Below are 16,598 nucleotides of genomic sequence, written 5' to 3'. Positions count from 1 at the left end.
TTATGTTACTAAGCAAAAGAAGTAAGCAAGCAGATTTCAGCATTTTGATATGGAAAACTAGGAAGATAAAGAAGAAAAGTGAAGCGTGAAATGAGCTGACAGAAAAGGAAATGGATACAAGTGATGTTGATGTGGATACATGCTAATGAAATTCACTGATGAAGTGAAGGAACATCATCAACATGAATAGTTAATGATTACCAATTAGAATTAATACTAAAAGACCCTATGGCCTAGACTAACAGAAATGAGAAGAAATTTCATTTATATAGAAACATGTAGTTTTGTGCTTGGGAACAAATAACAACACTATGTGCTAGAACCTCAATGGTTTGACATGATGGAAGAGGAAACAAAATATACTCATCAAAGTCATAGATCTCTGAACTGCTGAGATGAGGTAGTTATGAGAAAAACAAATATAAGCCTAAGCTGCCATCAAGAGATCTGTTTTCAGTAGAGGTATGAAAATGTTTTTGCTGTGTAAGATCTCAGTGAAACGTCATCTGGAATATTGTATAAAATTATGAATTGATTCTGAATTCTGAAAAAGATGCGAAGATGGGCTCTTGGAATTCTTAAGAAAGAGATTCTCTACACAAGAGAAAGCTTACAGAACATGGCTATTCTAGCCCCATAAAATGAAAGCTGAAAGGGGATAAGATTGCTCTCTATAAGTGTACCACTGTGGGAATGGATTATTGGATAAAAGGCAAGTGCTGGCAGAGAAACAAAGGTGTATATTGGTAAAGGCATTTAGACTGCAAACGAAAAGACGATTAAAAGAAGGTCAGAAGAAGCAAGAAGTGCCTGTGACAGCTGGGCACCAGAACCATGAGCCCATTAGGCTCCCTTTAATCCTGTGTTTGTAACTGGGCTACCTGTCTTATAACTTTTTTCAGCTGGTCTGCTGTTCCTAATTGAGCAACAACTCTCACACCTTTAATATCTAGTTCTTTTCAACAAGTCTATCCTGTACAACATTTGTTCTTTACCAAGCTGTTTTTAGTCATATGATCCAGATAGCCACACTTCTTAAATGGTGTGATGACCTAAGCATCACACAATCAAGTTGTAACTAAGCCCCCGTCCTTCTTCTTAAAGGATCAGTTCACCCTACAGCACCCCTCACAGATATCAGCCATTCCTAGCAACTGTTCCTACCAGCCACATGTTTATCAGTATACTCAATGTACTAAAATGCAATTAAATATATTGATATGCCAAAATGCAATTACATCAGAAAATTTCAATAACAAAGAAGAGAGAAAATATCAAACACAGATATCTCTAATATTGAGCTGACAGGACTCAGCATGGTAGCCAGTACATTAAGAGATGGTTTAATTGTTTTTTTCAAAATAAGGAGTATGAAATTCAGTTTCATACTTCAGATCTCATGACAGGTATTTCTGCTGCTTTTAAGTGATGCAGCAAGAATGCAAAAGGAGAAATTATTTTTGGGTGTAGTCACGCAGCAAAAGATAAGAATCAGCCAACAGGAATCTCATAAATTTCAACAAAGGGAAATGCAAAGCCCTGCACCTGGGGAGGAATAACCCAATGCACCAGTACAGACTGTGAACCAAGCAGGCAGAAAACAGCTTTGCAGAAAAGGCCCTGGGGATCTGGGTGGACAGCGCATTGACCATGAGCCAGCAATGTGCTCTCGTGGCAAAGGCGGCCAACAGCCTCCTGGACTTCATCAGGAAGAGCATTGCCAGCAGGTCGAGGGAGTTGATCTTTCCCCTCTACTCAGCACTGGTGAGATTTCTGGGGTCCCAGTACAAGAGAGACCTGGCCATACTGGAGTGAGGCCAGCGAAGGGCCGTGAAGGTGATCAAGTGACTGGAGTATCTGTCATGCAAGGACAGGCTGAGAGAGCTGGGACTGTTCAGCCTGAAGAAGAGAAGGCTCAGGGGGGTCTTACCGGTGTGTATAAGTGCCTAGTCAGGGGAGTGAAGAAGGCAGAGCCAGACTCTTCTCAGTGGTGTCCAGTGATAGGACAAAAGGCTACAAACAGAAATACAGGAAATTCCATTTAAACAAAAGAAAAAACCTTTTTTTTTCATTGTGAAGATGGTCAAACACTGGCACAGGTTACCCATAGTGAGTGTAAACTCTCTGTCACATAGAGAGTGTAAACTCTCTGTCCTTGTCATTGTCCACAAAACCCAACTGGACGTGGCCCTTATGAACCTGCTCTAGGCGGCCCTGCTTCGAGCAGCGGGGGTGGACTAGACAATCTCTAGAGGTCCGGGGAGGTGGACTAGACAATATCTAGAGGTCCCTTCCATTCTGTGATTTGGTGATTCTGTAATCTTTACTGAAGATACATTGTAATCCTGACAGTTGCTACCAAAAATCAAAGAATTAGTACATTAGCATGGAAAACATACAGAAGGTAGCAGAATGCATTCAGTTGCAAACAATATATTTGTTACCCATCCAGTTTGTACACCGGTACCTAATGTGTGTTAAATATACTCAGCATTAAATTTTAAAAACACCCAGAACACTAAATAAGCATGCTTAATCAGTTCATTTACCAGTAAAGACACTTGACCAAAACCCATATTACTTCTTTGGAGAGTAAAATTGTAAGTGTCCTCTCATGAGGTGTTTGCTCAGTTTTGAATCCAAAGAGATCTTTAAATATTCTAAGTAGCTTTAATACACAGCTGAAAATAAGTTCCTGGACTTTTTTTAAACTGGTTTAACTAGTTGTGATCAGACCCTTATCTTTCAACCATAGTACCTCGAATTAGAAAACAAATAGTTTTAACCGTATTAGTAACTGCTCATACAAAGCCCCTGTTTTGAGCTCCTGTAGAACTGTATTTTCCATATCACATCACATACAGAAGTAAGTTTGCAAATTCCAGCCTATACTACTGTGACTGGAATGCACTGTAGCTCGAGGATAAGAGCTATTAATGCTCATAACATCATAAATACACCCTTTATAAACACCTTCTATAGGTATGACTGTTAACTCCTATCAGTGTGAGCACAAATGAAATATTAAGAGTGTCAGTTTGCTGAACAGAAACTGCCTGTGCGCATACTTCTGACAGCACAGAGAGTGAATTTTTTGTTGACTAATCCTTTCATTAAACATGTTGCATTTACCAAGAAATAGGAGTGAGCATCCATGTAGCCTTCACACGAGCTAGCTTGTGGTAAATACATGCCTTAGTTTGTAGAAAACCCCCCACTCTTCATAATATGTCCACAGCCTACTGAAATAAAGATACATGACTATTGTTTGCATAAAACCAGTTCTGTTTCTGAGATATATAGTGACGAAGTTATCAAAGTTTCTATACGAACACTGTGTTCCTGTAGCGTGGCTGTCATTTCTAGTGATACGTCATGTTTTTGGTCTGGCACTTGTCCTCTCTCCCTTCTGCCATTGACACCTTTTTCAGTTTCCAAAGCAGGGAGACTGGGGAACCTAGTCCAGGCAGTGGATGCAAAATTAAAGATTTCTATGCGTTGGTCAATAAAAGGCAGAATGTTTTTACAACTGTTGGCCTTACTTAAAATTGGAGAGATGCCATGAAGTAATCTCTGGAAGATTCTTGTGAATAACTGGCTAGTTTTACTTAGAAATGTGGACCAATTTAAAGACAAGAACTGCATCTCTTTTTTTTTTTTCCTTTTTTCTGATTGTGAGTATGTAGGTGTTTCTTTTGTACTCTCACCGATAACAAACCAAGATTTGGCCTTGCAGGCACTTGCAGTTATTTACATACAGATTTCTATAATCTTGTGTCACACTACCTCTTTGTGTTGGGTAACAGAGTTTCAAATAGGTTTTTTTTAATATTAGCTAATGCAAGTCTATGTTGTTTTTTTTTTTTTTTTTTTTTTTTTTAATTCATGCAGTGTTCCCAGACTAGTTTGTGTTGGTCTCTTCTCAGTTTTTCCTGTGATGACAAATTCACAATGCTACCTTGAATAACCAGTGTGGTAGGTTCTTTGAGAAGCAATTGTATTAAATCACATTAAAATGCAAATGCATTGTGATACTATGTCACTATGATGTTTTCCTGCCGATAAATAATTTAGGAGGGATAAATCAATTGTGACTTGGAAAGAGTAATCTGGAAAAAAATCAGATCATTATGTCTCATAGTATCCCCACAATTTCTGAGGTTCTTGACATCCTGAAGAAGTTTTACAGCGTTGTGAACTCAGGCCGTATCATTGTGATACTCTGCTTTATCAAGACATTTTGTCTTAGTGCAGTATAAGACTGATTCAGACAGATAATAGTACATTGCAACATGTGGATATTTTGAGTTCACTGAACAGAACTGTCTACTGTACTGATGATCAACACAAACTGACAACACTGTGCTCTGAATACTCTATATTTATTTTGTGTTCTGACGGCATTTGAAATAATTTTGTGATACTGTGCTCTGCTGTGTTGCCACTAAGTCAGCTTGTGGTAATGCACATATCTGACCTACGACAATGGCATAGTGATCTTGTCATCAGAGGTATGGAGGTCATAGAACCCACAAAAATGAAGAAAATCTGTGACTTCTGTGTTGTACTTTGCCACTCAGTTGGAGACCACACTGATTAGGTACTTTCAGCCTACAGAATACATGGTTGATCACTTTTACATGTATTTTTCTGGATTTCCCTTATTCTGCCAAGAAATTGGGTTTAAAATTCTGGTACCAAAATTGCTTAATTATAATTATAAACAACAATTTATATTAAGTGCATCAGTTAATGCACTGTCACTGCATCATAACCTATCACTAATGAGCTATGACAATCATCGGATGATACGGTATTTATTATAGACAAGGTTTAAAGCCCCACTGTTTTTTAGCTGTTTTGCAGAATGAGACTGGACAAAATACACTGCTGTTCCCACATTGAAGCATTACTGGTATCTTCCCCATTACCTCCCTTTGGTGTCACAGATGCATTTTACAAAGTGACTTCTGAAAAATGCACCCAAATTTAACTTTTGTAATAATGTGAGAAACTTTATTTTGTGTATACCCAATAGAGATTTTTTAAAAATACATTTTCTGAAGAGTTCATGTGCACTGACTGCAGTTCTGCATCTGCATATCTGCTGCAATGGACTCTTTCTATACCGGCGAATCTGAAATGAGAGAGCTTCATCCCCATAGTCAGCAAGGCTGCCTACCATATGTCAGGCTTTCACTAGAACAAAAAAAGGAACGCTGGTGCCATAATAGCATACAACAAAGTAGTAAAACCTTTCAGCAGGAACATGGGAGATTCGGACTCAAGTCTTTGCGCTGCTGAGTTGGTTTTCCTATATGGCAAATGATCAGATAATGCTTCAGCTTCAATGAGCAGGTGTTTTCTGAGGAACAGGGTCTTTGAAAAACTGTCCACTAGCAGTTGTGATAAAGAGTTTAGAGTTATGTGATTCTAAGTACTCTGTCAAGAAGTACTGCGGTACTCAATTCAACTAGTATGGAGTAGATAAATCATGAGAGTACACATCTAACGATAAAATCATGATTGAATCACTGTGGATTTTGTGAGCACAGCTCCCATTCTCATGGCCTGGATCAGGCAGAAGCCATTCTGAAAAAGTAACGCGCAGTTGCATAAGCAAAGACTGCATTTACAACAATTCCCGTATAATGCTTTATATGCACTATAATCTGAATTACCATGGGTTGTGCGAGCTTATGCAGGGTGTTTCCTAACTTTTGAATGCTTGATTCTTTTTTTTTAATCTGATGCACGTCCATCTGTGCAGTATTTAGTTGTGAAACAAATGGCATATGGTGACAGGGCATGGCATAATGGCATGTTGCTTTGCAGCCTAGCAGTATTTGGTAACAAATGGTGAGATTTTTGTAGCACAGATACGATGCGTATTAATAACACGCTGATAATATCGACATTGCGTACACAACGCGGCACGGGGTCCCCGGGCATTTGGCTTGGAAGCGCAAGTTGCTAAAACCGTCTCCAGCGTTGCTGCTGTGGAAACGCCAGTTTAGCGGGAACGGTCCGCCTCCGCCGCAGGCCTTCTCCAGCTCCCCGAAAGACCGCGTTCGCTCCCACGGAGGCTGCGGTGGCTTTCTAAAGCCTCAGCTGGTTTGGACCTTTTGGCCAATTTTTCATTGGCCAATTCAAGATTTCCACTGAAACTGACTTCGTAGCTCAATATCCCAAGTTTTAGGCACTGAACAGAGAGAAGCGACACCCCCGTGCCAAGCGACGAGCTGCTGGGTACCCGCCTCGGTACCGAGGCACCAAGCAGCCGCAGACACGCGCGCCCCACAGCCCCCGGCCCCCCCTTTTGCCCGCGGGGGGCGCGAAGCGCGGCGGGGCCTCGAGCGGGCAGGGCGGGCTGCTCCGGGGGCGGCCTGCGACGGAGCAGCTCCTCCGGGGGGGCCGGAGCTGGCGCGGCACGGGCCTGGGGCCCGCGGGGGCGCGGTTTCAGGGCGCCGCGGGGCCGGGGCCCGCCGCGGGGCCGGTTTGGCGCCCACCCCGCCGCCCCCGCAGCGCCCAGGCCGCCCCGGCGCTGCCCGGGGCACGGCGGCCCGGGGCGGGGGGCGCGCGGGGCTCCCCGGCCGCCGCGGGGAGGGGGCCGAGGAGGGCGCGCGCCGCACGCGGGCACCAGCGCACGCCACCGCCGCTGCCCCCGCCCCCCCGCCTCCAGCCCCGCGCGCGCCGCCCCGCCCACCGAGCCGCGGCACCGGATGGGGCTCCGGGAAGCCGCCAACCGCCGGCGTCCTCGTCCCTCCGAGCGGCGGAGCGAGGAGCCAATAGGCGGGCGGGTACCGTGTACGCAACGGCCAACGGGAGCGGCTCTTTTAGGCCCGCTGTCCGAGCCCCTCAGAGCGGCAGGGGACGGCGCGGGCAGCGGGGCTCGGCGGGGGGCGCCGTGCAGAGCAGGTAGCGGCCGCCCGAGCTGCGGCGGGAAGTCGGGGCGAGCCGGCGCGGCTGGGGGCCGCGGGCCGAGCCGCTCCATCCCCTCCCGCGGTCCGTGAGGGGGGCGCGGAGGGAGCCGACCGCCGTCGCGCGTTTCCGGGAGGCTGCTGGGGCGGGAGGGCGCTGGGGAGCTCTGAGGCGCGTCGTGGTGGCGGGGCCAGGCCGGAGGCGCGTTACGGGCGGAGGAGCGCGGTTGGCGGGATCGATGCTTAGAAAAGGGGGGAACCCCAAGCGCTTCTCTGGGCGGCTGTCTCGGCGCCACCGCGCTGCGCTCTCGCGTGGGCGAGGCCGAAAGCCCCGGGGCCCGCGGCGGCCCGCTCCACCTGCCGCTGGGCCCGGAGCCGGAGGGTAGCACCCATCTCCCCGCGCTCTTTCTCGCCCGCCCGCCTCTCCCTCTGCCCTGCCCTGCCCTCCCGTCGCGGGATGGGCCTCTGGCGAGCGGGGCCGCGCCGGCGCTTCCTGCGAAGCATCTCCGGCTTCCCCCAGCTCCGGCCGTACTGCCACAGTAGTTCCCTTTTCTCCGAGCCCGCGGAGTTGCGGATAGTGCAAAGAATAGGCTTACAGGAAAAGGCCACAAGTTTCTCTCCCGCTTAGAAGAGTATGTGGGGAAGAGAACCGAAATGGTCCGTTTCCTCAAGCAGGAGCCCCAGTTCAATGGGTCCGTGCATCAGGAAGCAGTAGATTGGGAACTGTGATAGCTCTTAGTGTGTGCAGCAGCCCCTGACTGAGTAGAGGCTTGGAGTCCTTGTGGAGCGGGAGCCGCGTGGGTCCACAGAAAGAGTTTCTTGAGTGAAGTTGGAAGTCTGGCTAACTGCAGAGAGATACTGATTGGTGGCAGACTTGTAGTTGAAACCGGCTTGAATCCCATGGAAATAGAAACCTTTAATTTCATTTAACCTACTTCACAGCATTAGCAGCTGAAAGTTTTTTTTGATATTTTAATAGCTGTTTCAGTCATAATTAAACCAGAAGTAGAGCACGTAGGAGTTTTACTATCTGTGACATCCATCTATACTGTAGCAGGCTACAATTTCTTGACCCCCAACTATCCCAATTTGTGTGTCCTGTCTGTGCTTTGTAACTGAGATTCCAAGTTGCTGAAATAATGGTGATCATGTATTAGGTATATATTTCTAAAATCTCTACTCTTCAGCTTTTCTGCCTTGTTTTTGTATCCTCCTCTCAAATGTAGATGGTTTAAAAATCAGCTCTTTCCCCCAGAAACCTCCCACAACTGGATATGAAAGATTGACTTTGCAGGTTTGGTGGTTGTGTGGTGTTTTGTGGGGTTTTCTTGTTTCGGTGTGTCCGTCCGTGTTTCCCCCCCCCCCAGCTGCTGCAGAACTACAAAGTAATATGCCAATCTAGTCCTATAACTTTTTACTGCAAATACTTAGTCTTTATTTATTTAGCTTATGCTGGCTGCAGGTCTAATGAAGCTTTACTAGAGACAATAATTTTAACAGTAAAAGCACAGTGGGCAATTGTTTTCCACTAAGTGTGACTGTCTAATGTAGAGGTATGTTATGAACATGTTAAATATCTTCCCTTCCTATAGTTACAAAAAAACCTCAACCTGTTGACATCTTAATCATCCTAAGCATGTGATGCTTGTCAACTAAAAGTTAACATTGAAGCAACAGTGTAACTCTTATAATAGCAAAGGATTTATCCTTATTTGGTATTTAATGTTCCTCAGACTTTGAAAATGTATGAGATATCTACTGGCCAGGTGTGAGCAGAGAGCATCACTAAGTGTCAGTTTCATAGTGCAACTCCTGACAGTATGCCATGATTCTGCTTAAAAGAGTCATCTTTGAAAGTTGAAGTAATAGATGTCTTGAAATACCTGTACTAACATTTCTCTTGCAAATGGAGAATCAGTCCATCCATAGAACCTTTTAGCTCCTGAGAGGACAAACCGAATCTCTTCCTGACTACTATAAAGCAAAGGGTCCTTTGTCATCTTCCTGTTTCTGAGTTCTAGCTCTTGTAGGAACTTACAGTTCCTCACAAGCACTGTGCTTCCAGTGCTTGGAAGGGATGTATAACAAACTAAAATGGTTATACAGCAATTTGTAAAGTTTAAGCAAGTTCTAGAAAACATACTGGATGTCATTGAAGATGTGGCTGTATCAGTGCAGTGATTTTGAGTTTAGTTAGCTTCTCCAGTCAGAAATTGTGTGTGTTTTGTGTGTGTGTGTTTGGTTTTTTTTGTCACCAAGTATTCAGTGTTTGAGGAGGGTCTATGTTCAGTACAGTATGCCTGTTACTTGTCTGCAGGAAGCAGATCTGTTGAGTAACAAACAAAAACTTCTGAAAAGGAACCAATATCATCAAAAATTTTCCTTGGTTAGTTTGGTACTTTCTCTGTAGGTGGAGGGCTTACCTCGTGTAATCCTTTAATGGCTGGGCATCATTAGTACCTTCATGTACATCCATAGTGTTTCTCCCAGTTGCTAATTGTGAGCCTTGCAGTCATACAGTCCTCCAGCTATGCTTTATTTAGCCTCAGTGCTTTTAAAGTTTGAGAGTTGCAAACAGTCCTAATAAATACTGTCTCTCCGAATAGACTAGGTATTCCTATTTGCTTTTTTCTTTTCAGTGTCTCCAACCCAGGCTTTGTAGTGAGGCCCTCTTTATAAAACTGTTCTTCTTTGCCTTTGTTAAGCTTTTTCCGAACTTTCTCAAAGAATGTGTGACTCCATTGATGTACTGTATTACTTTCTTTGGGTGTGGTTAGAAAGACTGCTTAGTAAATCCTGCTAAGCTGCCATTTGATGTTGGTAGCTATATGTTCACTACCTCATACCCACCTTTCTGTGTCATTGTTCAGCTTGATGTTTGTAAATTTATAGGGCTTCTTGTGCAATAGGCATAATTGATGGATCCAAATAACATGTCTGTTAGTGTAAACAGGACATAAGATTGGAGTCCTTAGTATCTACATGATTAGTATCAGCTACAAGAATGGAGTAAATACCTTCCGAGAAGGAAGAGAGAAGTAAGAGGCTTCATGCATCCTGTTTAACTGATGTTTACTTTTATTTGTCCGGTTTGTAAGACAGGTAGGCAGTCTGTTAGTAGAACTTGCTTTAACTATGTGTTTAAGCTATTTTTAGAGATAAGAAACTTGTGAAAATGGGCTTTTAATTTTTTGATAGGATTTTGTCCTACATGTCTTGGAAAAAAGAGAAGGTAAATTTGTGTGGGTGTTGTTTTTTTAAAGAAGGTGATTAGGCTTCAAATACAACTTGACAGAGCAGATGTTGGATAAATTAGTTATTTTTAGGTTTCAGAAGAATTATTGGGAATTTCTGCAGGAACATAATGGGAGAGGAGATCTTCAGTGTTTTGCATTGAAAAGCCATTGAATTGCGCCATGTTGAGAGGTTATATTGTTTGACTGCGGTTTTGCATGAAGAATTTTGAAATGGCTCACCCAAACATGAAGTAATTAAGTTCTTGGTTACAGTTATGGAAGACTTGACTGTAATTTTAAGTGTTCTAAAATCTTAACTGCTTTTACAGCTGTTCAGCAATCAGCTCATCAGCTGTGAGTATGTTTACTATGGGTGTCCTTTAGTACAAAGGCACTAGAAGTCAGGATTTGGTGAAATGTGATCAAGGGCATTTGAGGATTTTCTTACAGAAGTGTAGTTAGTGTATTAGTACTAAACATTCACATGTATCTGCCAAATAATGGATTATGGTGGGTTTTTTTCCCCTCAGTTTTCTTAAACTATCTGAAACTTTTCAGTTGAGAGGAGCTGAGAGGATCAGCAAGGTTTATCCTTTTGGATTTTTTTTTTTTTTTTCAATTGTAAAAGGTATGGAAAAGCATGGAAGGAGTCTGGAAGCGTCAATTGCTAGGATTTCAAATTAATTGTGTAATGTCTGCTGTAAAATGTGACTCAAGTCTTCTAACTTGGTAATAATATGTATAATTTAAAACAAGGGAGGAATAAGAGTTGGGTTTTTTGTTCTTGAATAAATATTCTGATTGTAAATGCTTTGTTAATAAATCTAATCATACATGCCAAGCCAATTCTAGTAAAAGACTAACTTAGGAGCCTTATCTTGTCCTTCTGATGTTTTGAACAGAATGTAACTGAAGGTACAATTTTTGGGTAGTTATCTTTGTCCTGTCAGATCACTGAGGGATGTGAATCTGGGTTTTAATTACCTAGGTTTGTCTCTTACCTGTGAAAGTAGACAAACTGGTGAGCCACTTGAGCATTGCTTGCCTTCCCTCCACTTCTTTTTTTGGTGTTAGAAAATACTTTGATGAACTGTAAAACTTGCCCCACATCCCCTCCCAGCAAAGTGACAGTATCACAGTAACAACTGGAGTAATAAAGCTCCTGCTGCTGCTAAGGCTTTTCGTAGTGATAACCTGGGCTGGATATCAACATACTTGTATGAAGGCTAAGTTGATGCCTTTGGCTTATGTGGTGGTTTGACCCTGGCTGGATGCCAAGTGCCTCCCAAAGCTGCTCTGTCACTCCCCATCTCAACTAGACAGGGAAGAGAAAATATAACTAAAAAGCTTGTGGGACAACATAAGGGCAGGGAGATCACTCAGCAATTACCATCACGGGCAAACCAGACTCGACTTGGGGAAAATCAGTTTAATTTATTACCAGTCAAAACTGAGTAGGGTGATGAGAAATAAAAGCAAATCTTAAAACACCTTCCCCCCACCCCTCCCTTCTTCCTGGGCTCATCTTCACGCCCAATTTTCTCTACCTCCTGCCCCCGAGCAGTGCAGGGGGACGGGGAATGGGGGTTGGGGTCAGTTAATCATGTGTTATCTCTGCTGCTCCTTCCTCCTCAGGGGGAGGACACCTCACACTCTTCCCCTGCTCCAGTGTGGGGTCCCTCCCACAGGAGACAGTCCTCCAGGAACTTCTCTGGTGTGGGTCCTTCCTACGGGCTACAGTTCTTCACCAACTGCTCCAGCGTGGGTCCCCTCCACGGGGTGCAGCCCTTCAGGAGCAGCCTGCTCCAGCGTGGGTCCCCCGCGGGGTCACAGCTCCTGCCAGCAAACCAGCTCCAGCCTGGGCTCCTCTCTCCCCATGGCTCCACAGGCCCTGCCAGCCTCCTTGGGGCACATCCCCCTGCTCTGGCGTGGGCTCCTCCCCGGGGGCAGGGGGATCTCTGCTCCCCCGGGGGCCTGCATGGCTGCAGGGGCACAGCTGCCTCAGCAGGGGCTGCGCAAGGGGCTGCAGGGGAATCTCTGCTCCATGCCTGGAGCCCCTCCTGCCCTCCTCCTGCACTGACCTTGGTGTCTGCAGAGTCCTTCCTCTCACATATTCTCACTACTCACTCCAGCTGCAGTTTGTGTCCCAGTGGGGTTTGGGGTTTTTTTTCCCCCTTCTTAAATATGTTATCACAGAGGTGCTGCTACTATTGCTGATTGGCTTGGCCTTGGCCAGCAGTGGGTCCATCTTGGAGCTGGCTGGCATTGGCTCTATGGGGCATAGGGGAAGCTTCTAGCAGCTTCTCACAGAAGCCATCCCTGTAGCCCCCTGGCTACCAAAACCTTGCCATGCAAACCCAATACAGCTTGTTTTCTTAATGCAATGAATAAGAATTGAGTGATCTTGTAGCTTCAACAGTTTATGTAGTAGTCGACTGTTAGTGTTACTCTGTTCATTAGGTTGTAGGTAGGTTCTTCAGACTGGGTTTGTTCTCCTTTCAAGGTTAACTCAAGAATCATGATTTATGCAGCTACCTTGATAAACAGTGAGGCTTTATCTTGTAATCCTTTTGTAAGCAAAAGCACAAGTGAGATTTCTAATTAACTTAGATAAAATGATCTGGAACTATGATCCTGTTCAGTGAATCTTGAATTTGCCTGTCTCTTGTTTTCCTAAAACTTGTTTGAAAGCTCTCTGGATACAAGTGTTAGACATGTTTCCACATGAGCTGAAGATGGAGTATAGTAAATGTTCTTAATGTGGTGTGTGCTTTACTGTAATAGCTTAATTTCTGGACTGATCTATGCGTTGTGTGCAATTTGGAGAAATGAGGTTAATTATACCAAGAGATTTTTTTCCTTCAACATGTACTTGAAGACTAAGCTTAAACAATAAACAATTCAGAAAAACATCAACTTACAACCTAATTATAAAGGGATAGTAAAGGAGAAGAGCTGTTTTTTAAAAGCAAGTCTACTTTATTTGTGGACATAAGGCTATACACTTAGTTATGTAAACTTTGACCTAACTATATTAGTTACTCTAACTGGTATTGTGTTTCAATAGAGAAACGTTTTAAAGTAGACAAATCTTTTCATTGGTAGTAGGTTAGTGTCTTTGAACATCTTCAAGATTGAAGAATATAACTAGTTTGAAATGTCTGTTGTTGTTAATATACCTACTGTAGCCACAGGTTTACTGTATTCCACATGCAGCTTTGGGTCTTCTGCTGGCATTTATACTGCAGTTGTGATGACTTGGGTATAATCTTTCAGATTGATCTGGTTTTGTTGTGTTTCACTTGGTTGTAGAGATCATCAATAGAGGCATGTTTGGTATACATGAGAGAAATACTACCCTGAATCCACTCCAGTTACTTGTCTGGAAAGCCTCTAGTGAGACACTTACCATCTGGCATAGTAGCAGGCATGAGGCAAAGACTGGCTAGCTAATATTAAATTAGTGGACCCATTTTGATAGTTCTTCAAAATCTAGTTTTTCTAATTAGCTTCCAAACCTGGCAATGTGTTTTCCAGCTCCTGGAGATGTGTTAAATTTTCTTGGCAGGTTTATCGTGCAAGGGACTGTGGCTCACAGCTAGTAAAGAAAATGACCTTGCAGAGAATAGATAAGAATGCTGATGAAGTCCTAAAACATGGATAAGCTTGTCTTCTGCTAGCTGTGGGAAGAATCCCAGATCTTCCACATGATTATGAAGTTTGGAATAGGTATGCTTTAAGGTTAATTACACCAAAAGCAGTTTACAACAGGAAATACTCTGTCACTTCAGTCTCTAGTCATCTTCTGAAGCAGTATCTTTCATAGATAAGGTTTCTTGATGGATATAACCTTGGACAGTGAAGGCAAATAAACTGTCATCCTTTGGTGATACGCTTGATAGGTATTGTCCAAATAGGGCAGATCATTGACCCTTGTAGTTGTTGAAAATGTGGACATTCTGCTGATAGCATTCATTGATTTACTTTTGTGGAAACAAGGCACCAAATGAAATGAGACATGATGTCATGATATGACCCAGGCTTGTCTTTCTGGCAGTAACCTTGTTTAGATGAGTTAAATATTACTTCCTTTGTTGTCTGAATCTCTCCAGTTATTAGATTTTTTTTTTTGCTTGCTTGCTGTAGTGTCGTTGCGATGTGGCAACTGAAGCTCTATATGAGGGACTTCTGTAATGATTTTTCTGTTGTGGATGCATGTGTGTGTGGTGTTTAGAAAATATTTGGTGCATTCAGATTATTAGACTTCATCTCCTGAATATACACAAATAAAGTGTTTCTTCCACCTTACTTTTAGACCTTTTTTCTGTTGTACTGCTGCTAGTACTGGTTCAAGCTGTTGGAGGGAAAGGTGGAAATTAGTTTGTCACACTGTATTTCTGCAGAAATTTGTGGCTTGTTGCTGATGCTTGAGAGGTTGGGAAATGCATGTTTTCTATTTCCTGTGAGTGATAACCTCAGTATGATTGAATTTGGAGGGAGTATGTTGTTGACCTAATGTTTGTCAGTGATAAACTAAAAAACAGACCATTTGATCTCTAACAAGGGCATACATGCACGCTCTTTCTAGTTGCTGGATTTAGCATTTAAACATTCAGTGGAACTGCAGCAGGGTTTCCTGGCACTTGGAAAGAAACCTTTAAGCATCTTGATCTGCGTTTGGACAAATCTGAGAATTGATCTTTTTCCTGTTAAAAACAGAATAGTCCTTGTTTTGAGAGTTGGAGACCTGTGAAACAATGAGTTAAATATTGCTGCAGTAGCTCTGAAGGCAAACAGAGCTGCTGTTGTTTGCTCCATAATAGCACTTGCTCAGCCTTGGACACTAGAATTTTTTACAAGATGGGGAATGTTGGCTAGGATCCCGGAGTGGGGGGGTTTTTTACTGACGTGCTTAGGAGGTCTTGATTTATCAAAGGACAGCACCCTTCAAATAAGCAGTATCTTTGAAGTGTCACTGTTGGTTTAGCCCCAAATCTGTGAATTCAGAAGTATCCTAGCATCAGTTTCTCTGTAGCAGCTTAACAGAGGCTTCCTCTACCAAAAGCTATTTATCCCTATAAGTCATCTGGTAATTTTGATCATCCCTGTTCTAGAGCAAGAATCTTTTACAGAACTATTGTTAATCCTTTCAGCTGTCAGTTTTCTTTTTTCTTGGCTGTTATTACTTACTAGCTCAAAAAAGTAGCTACAATACAGGGATTCAGATATTCCAAAGTGTGCATTAGACAATTTTGTGTTTGATAGGAGTTACCTGTCTGCATGTGTGAAGAGGTAGCTCTTAAGTCATTGGACAACTGTTGAAAATACATATTGCAGCTATTGCAAGCATGCAAGGAGTTGTACTCTAAAACTAGGTGAAATGATGGCTGACACTTAAATATCATAGAATCATAGAATGCTTTGGGTTGGAAGGGACCTTTAGAGGTCATCTAGCAGCTTTAACTAGATCAGGTTGCTCAGAGCCCTGTCCAACCTGACCTTGAATGTTGCCAGGGATGGGGCCTCCCACTACCTCTCTGGGCAACCTGTTCCAGTGCTTCACCACACTCGTTGTAAAAAATTTCTTTCTTATGTCTAGTCTAAATCTATTCTTCTTTAGTTTAAATCCATTATTCCTTGTCCTGTCACAACAGGCCTTGCTAAAAAGATTCTCCCCATCCTTCCTGTAGGCCCCCTTTAAGTACTGAAAGGCCGCAGTAAGGTCTCCTCGCAGCCTTCTCTTCTCTAGGCTGAACAACCCCAACTCTCTCAGCCTGGCCTCATAGGAGAGGTGCTCCAGCCCTCACATCATTTTTGTGGCCCTCCTCTGGATCTGCTCCAACAGGTCCATGTCCTTCTTGTGCTGAGGGCTCGCTGGACACAGTGCTCCAGCTGAGGTCTTACCAGAGCAGAGCAGAGGGGCAGAATCACCTCCCTCGACCTGCTGGCCACGCTTCTTTTGATGCAGCCCAGGATACGGTTGGCTTTCTGGGCTGCAAGCACACAGTGTTGGCTCATGTCCAGCTTTTCATCCACCAGTACCTCCAAGTCCTTCTCCACAGGGCTGCTCTCAATCCCTTCATCTCCGAGCCTGTACTGCTATCAGGGGTTGCCCCATCCCAGGTGCAGGACCTTGCACTTTGCCTTGTTGAACCTCATGAGGTTCACAGAGGCCCACCTCTCCAGCTAGTCCAGGTCCCTTTGGATGACATCTCGTCCTCCTGGTGTGTCCACTGCACCACTCAGCTTGGTGTTGTCTGCAAACTTGCTGAGGGTGCACTCGATCCCAGAGTCTATGCCATTGATGAAGATGTTAAACAGCACTGGTCCCAACCTTAAAATGCTAAATTTGATTTTGCTATGTTGTCTTGCAGGTATCTTTTTCTGGACCTGCTCCAGGCTGTTACGTGTTACAGGTCAAACTAAACTTCCCCTAGGAACT

The sequence above is a fragment of the Pelecanus crispus genome, chromosome 6, assembly GCF_030463565.1.
Source record: "Pelecanus crispus isolate bPelCri1 chromosome 6, bPelCri1.pri, whole genome shotgun sequence".
NCBI classification, from domain to species: Eukaryota; Metazoa; Chordata; class Aves; order Pelecaniformes; family Pelecanidae; genus Pelecanus; species Pelecanus crispus.
Note: the sequence above shows the minus strand (reverse complement) of the source record.